Genomic DNA, 6,000 nt, shown 5'->3' with positions numbered 1-6,000 from the left:
AAAATGATTATACCACAAACAAAACTCACGGAGTAAAATTTTAGGTGGATTACCTGTTAACTCTAAATGATATAGTATACCTGATAATATTTGGAAAAAAAATTCAAAAGAAACTTATGAAGGTGTAAGTTTTAAAATTTATGTAGATCACTTTTAAAAAACTTAATTTTATTAATCACTTAATATTTTAATAAATCTTATAAATTAAAATGACACAAATTTAAATGTAGCTCTTAATGTAATGCTATACAAAATGTGAAGTATTATATTCTCCCAAAAGTTATGCTGATAACATAAAAATAAATAAAATATTGTGTTAAAATGTATGGCATAGATAGGGGTTTATAGAAGGGAAAGAGACCAGTGCAGGCCAAATATTTGGAGAATATTTTGAAGAACAACTGGATTTTGAGCTGGACCTAAAATAATGCTTAGTTTTTGTGAAGTTGGCCATGACTTTGATAAAAATATACTATAATATGCAATACATATAAAATAACATTAACAGATGTGCAATAAATAGCATGTATTTATTTTACAATAAAATGCATATACCTTGAATGTTTATATCAATGTTTTGACAGTCATATATACCTGCAGGACAGGTCCCTAGATTACCTTAGCTGACCCAGTTCTCCCTCGTCTTTCTTGCTTGTAGTTCTCAGAATAATTGTAGCATGTGCTATGAATGAAGCATCCTGAGACAAATAGGAACTCTCCAGAGCAGGCTGGCTGGACTCTGTTCTTCTTCTTCTGGAACAGGATGTCCTGCCAAACTTTAGCCCAACAATGCCAATTATCCCCAGGGTATATAACCCAGAAGGGAGTGCTTTCTGGGATCCTTCAGCAGCAGTGCAATGAGGAACATGCACAGGTGAGATTCTATTTTCTGTAGATGGCTTTCCTGAGCCTTGGAAAACTGGCTCACCCGGAATTCTAGGCTTCTCTTGTCCCTTGCTTCCTATCTGTGAGTAAGAAATTTGCTTCGCTTAATTTGTCATGTGATGTTTTGTTTCCTATAAATGGATTGATACTTAGTGCATGGTGAACCTGCTTCAAAATACCTGTATTATCAAGCATCGAAACAAGATATATTACATTTCTATCACCCTAAAACGCTTCTGTGTCCCGTTTTCCATTTCTTCTTTCTTAGCTACACACCTTCCTCCAATTTCTGGCAGACATATTCTGCTATATGTTGCAGTACATTAATTTATTTTATTCATATTTTTAATTGACACATAACATCGTATATAGTTATGGGGTAGAGTGTAGTGTGTGGATACGTGCATACATTGTGCAAGGATAAAATCAGTATAATTATATCTTTCACCTCAAATATTTATCATTTCTTTGTGGTGGGAGCATTCAAAATTCTCACACATATGTACATAGTGAGGTGGTATCTCGCTGTGATTTTGATTTTCATTTCCCTGATAATTATTAAAGAACATTTTTTCATATAAGTATTGGAAATTTTTATGTCTTCTTTTGATAAATATCTGTTAAGGACTTTTGCCCATTTTTAAAATAATTATGTGCTTTTGCTATTGAGATGTTTGGGTTTCTTATTTATTCTGGATATTTACCCCTTCTCAGATGTATAGTTTGCAAATATTGTCCCATTCTGCAGGTTGCTTCATTTTAGTAATCGTTTCCATTGCTGTACAGAAGCTTTTTAGTTAGTTAAAATCATTCTTGTCCAGTTTTGCTTTTGTTGCTTATACTTTTGAGATCTTATACCAAAAATTCTTGTGTAGTTCAAAGACATGAAACATTTCCCCTACATTTTCTTTTAGTAGTTTCATATTTGCAAGTCTTATATTTAAGTTCATAATTCACTTTGAGCTGATTTTTGTACGTGGTGAAAGATAGGGGTCCAGCTTTATTTTTCTACATGTGCATATCCAGTTTTTTAGGTACCAGTTATTGAGGAAGCTGTTTTTTCCACAATACGGCACATTTTTGAAAAGGCGCCTTTGCAAATAATCAGTAGACTGTAGATGTGTAGATTTATTTTTGAATTCTCTATTCTTTTTCAGAGATCATTGTGTCTAGTTTCATGCCAATTTCATGTTGATTTGGTTACTATAACGTGTCCAGAATTTATCCTTTCTGGTGGGTTCTTGGTCTCGCTGACTTCTAGAATGAATCCGTGGACATTTGCGGTGAGTGATACAGCTCTTAAAGATGGTGCATCTGGAGTTTGTTCCTTCGGGAGTTTCCTCCTTCCAGTGGGTTCATGGTCTCGCTGACCTCAGGAGTGAAGCCGCAGACTGCAGTGAATGTTACAGCTCTTAAAGGTGGCCTGTCCAGAGTTGTTTGTTCCTCCTGGTGGATTCGTGGTTTCCCTAACTTCGGAATGAAGCTGCAGACCCTCGCAGTGAGTGTTACAGCTTATAAAGGTAGTGTGGACCCAAAGAGTGAGCAGCAGCAAATTTATTGTGAAGAGTGAAACAACAAAGCTTCCACAGGTGGAAGGGGACCTAAGTGGGTTGCTGTTGCTGGTGTGGGTGGCCAGCTTTTATTCCCTTATTTGACCCCACCCACATCCTGCTGATTGGTCCATTTTATAGAGCACTGATTGGTGCATTTACAATGCTTTAGCTAGACACAGAGTGCTGATTGGTGCATTTACAATCCTCTAACAAGACAGAAAAGTTCTCCAAGTCCCCACTCAACCCAGGAAGTCCAGCTGACTTCACCTCTCAATAGCATTACAGGATATTTTAATATCAGGTAGTGTGATTCCTCCAGGTTTGGTCTTTTTGCTTTGGCTGTTTATAGACTTTTGTAGACCCATAAACATTTTATTTATTTTTTATTTGTTTGGTTTTTTGAGACAGAGTCTTACTCTGTTGCCCAGGCTGGAGTGCAGTGACCTGATCTCAGCTCACTGCAATCTGTGCCTGTCGGGATCAAGCAATTCTCCTGCTGTCTCAACCCCCTGAAGTAGCTGGGATTACAGGCACACACCACCTTGCCCAACTAATTTTTATATTTTTAGTAGAGACATGGTTTCTCCATGTTGGCCAGGCTCCTCTCGAACTCCTGACCTCAGGTAATGTACCTGCGTTGGCCTCCCAAAGGGTTGGAATTACAGTCATGAGCCACTGTACCTGGCCTTAATTTTTTATTTCTGTGTAGAATGTCATTGGTATTGTGATAGAGATTATATTGAATCCATAGATAGCTTTGTGGGTGCATGGCCATTTTAACAATATTAATTTTTCCAGTTCATAAATATGGGATATCTTTTCATTTATTTTTATCCTCTTCAATCTCTTTCATCAGTATTTTATAGATTTCAGAGCAGAGATCTTTCATCTCCTTGGTTAAATTTTTTCCTTTTTCTGTATTTACTTAAAACTGATTTTTTTGCAACTTCTATTTTCAGATAGTTTACTACCTGTATATATAAAAGATATCAATTTTTGAATGTTAATTTTGTATCCTGCAAAATTACTGATTGTGTTTATGAGTTACAAGAGGTATTTGACATCATTTTTGGAATTTGCTATATGTAAGCTCATGTCATCTGCAAACAGGGACGATTTGACTTCCTCTTTTCCAATCTGGATGTTTTTCATTTCTTTCTCTTGCTGAATTGCTCTGGAAAGGTTTTCCAGTACTATGTTGAATATAAGTAGTGAAAGTGGGCATTTTTGTCTTGCTCTAGATCTTAGAGGGAAAGCTTTCAACTTTTTCCTTTTCCTATGTCATCTGTGTGTTTTTTTATGTGACCTTTATTGTGTTGAGTTACATACCTATTAAGTCTAATTTATTGCAGTTTTTAACATGAAGTGAGGTTAAATTTTGTCAAATGTTTCTTCTGCATATTTTGAAATAATCAGATTGTATTATTCTTCTTTCTGTCAACGCCCTGCATTATGTTTATTGATTTGTGTATACTGAACCATCCTTACATTCCTGCGATAAATTCCACTTGATCCTAATGAATGACTTTTATAGTGGATTGTTAAACTTGGTTTGCTGGTATTTTGTTAAAGATTTTTGCATCTATGTTCATCAGTCATATTGACCTGTAGTTTTCCTTTTTGTTGTTTCCTTGTGTGTTTTTAGTATTAGAATCATACTGACCCCATAAAATGAGTTTGAAAGTATTCCCTCTTCTTCAATTTTCTGAAACAGTTTCAGAAGAATTACATTTGGTTCTTAAGTGTTTGGCAGTTAAGCCATCAGATTTTTCTTTCATGGGAGACTTTTTGTTACTGATTACATATTTTCACTCATTATTGGTCTCTTCAGATTTTTCATTTCTCTACAGTTCATTTTTGGTAGGTTATATATGTCCAGAATTTTACCACTTTTTTTCTAAGTTATCCAATTTGTGTTCATAGCATTGTCCATAAGAGTTCAGTCATGATCCTTTGTATTTTTGTGGAATTAATGGTAATGACTCCTTTTTTATCTCTGATTTCACTTCTTTAACCCTTTTTTCTTAGTTTTACTAGTGGTTTGCCAACTTTGTCTATTTTTAAGAAAAAAGCTCTCTATGATTTTTTTGTGTTATTTTTAGTCTCTATTTTAATTATTTTTGCTCTGTTCATTATTATTTTCTTTCTTCCACTAATTCAGGGTTTTGTTTGTTCTCCTTTTTCTAGTTCCATGAGATGCAATGTTAGGTTGTTTTTTAAAAATTGCTTTTCTTTGTTGATGTAGGCATTTATTGCTATAAACTTTCCTATTACAACTACCTTTGCCATAACCAATAGGTTTTAGTATGTTTTGCTTATTATTTTTATCTATTTCCATTTTTTAACTTGCCTTTTAACTTTGTATTGACCTACTTGTTATTCAGGAGCATGTTTTTTAATATCCATGTGTGTGTGTATTTTCTGTAGTTCCTCTTGTTATTGATTTCTGAACATTGTGACCAGAAAAGATACTTGATATGGTCTCTATTTTCTTAAATTTGTTAATATTTGTTTTGTGTCATAACATATGATCTATTCTGGAGAATGTTCCATGTGTAGTTAAGAAGACTGTGTATTCTGGAGCTATTGGATAAATACTTCTATCAACGCTTGTTAAATTTTTTTGGTCTAGAGTATAGTTTAAGTCCAATTTTTCTGGTTGATTTTCTGTCTGGATGATCTGTTAATTGCTAAAAGTGGAATGATAAAATTCCCAATTATTATTGTACTGCAGTCTATTTCTTTATATCTAATAACATTTTCTTTATATATATATAAGTCCTTCAGAGTACATGTATATTTACAATTGTTATATCATCTTGCTGAATAGATCCCTTCTTATCTTTTCTTATAGGTTGTTATTTAATGTCCATTTTATTTTACATAAGTATAGCTAATTCTGTTCAGGCTGAAACTGAAGGACAGAAAAAATATAATAATTAAACATGAATCTTAAGACAGCTTATATAAACTTTTTATATCAGATCAAAATTTTAGGCAGTAAAACAAAAATAAGGGAAAAGCTATATATATATTCAGCCAGGTAAAATTTTATTCCACAGGAAATATTTGGTAACATTTTGAGACATCTTTGATCATCACAGTGGGAAGCAGAGTCATGTTTCTGACCTCTGGTAGATTGAGGAAAAGAATTCTGTTAAATCTCCTACAATGCTCAGAATAGCTTGCAAAGCAAAGACTTATTTCAATCAAAATGTCAATTGTGCTGAGGTTTAGACACCATATTAGAGTACTATATGTCACATTGTGTTCTCCAAAATTATTTGTTGAAATCCTCATTCCCAGTATCTCATAATGTAACCTTATTTGGAAATAGGGTCTTTGATGATGAAATCCAGTTAATATGAGGTTAGTAGGACATACCCTAATCCAATATGACAGATGTTTTTATAAGAAGGTGATGTAAAGACAAAAACACACAGGGAGAATACCACGTGAAAACAGAAACAAAGATTTGTGTGATACAACTTTAAGTCAAAGAATACCAAGGTTTGATGAGACACCACCAGGAACCAGAAATAAAGAAAGGGGGAATTTTACT

The sequence above is a fragment of the Macaca nemestrina genome, chromosome 1 (assembly GCF_043159975.1).
Source record: "Macaca nemestrina isolate mMacNem1 chromosome 1, mMacNem.hap1, whole genome shotgun sequence".
In the NCBI taxonomy this organism is placed as follows: domain Eukaryota; kingdom Metazoa; phylum Chordata; class Mammalia; order Primates; family Cercopithecidae; genus Macaca; species Macaca nemestrina.
Note: the sequence above shows the minus strand (reverse complement) of the source record.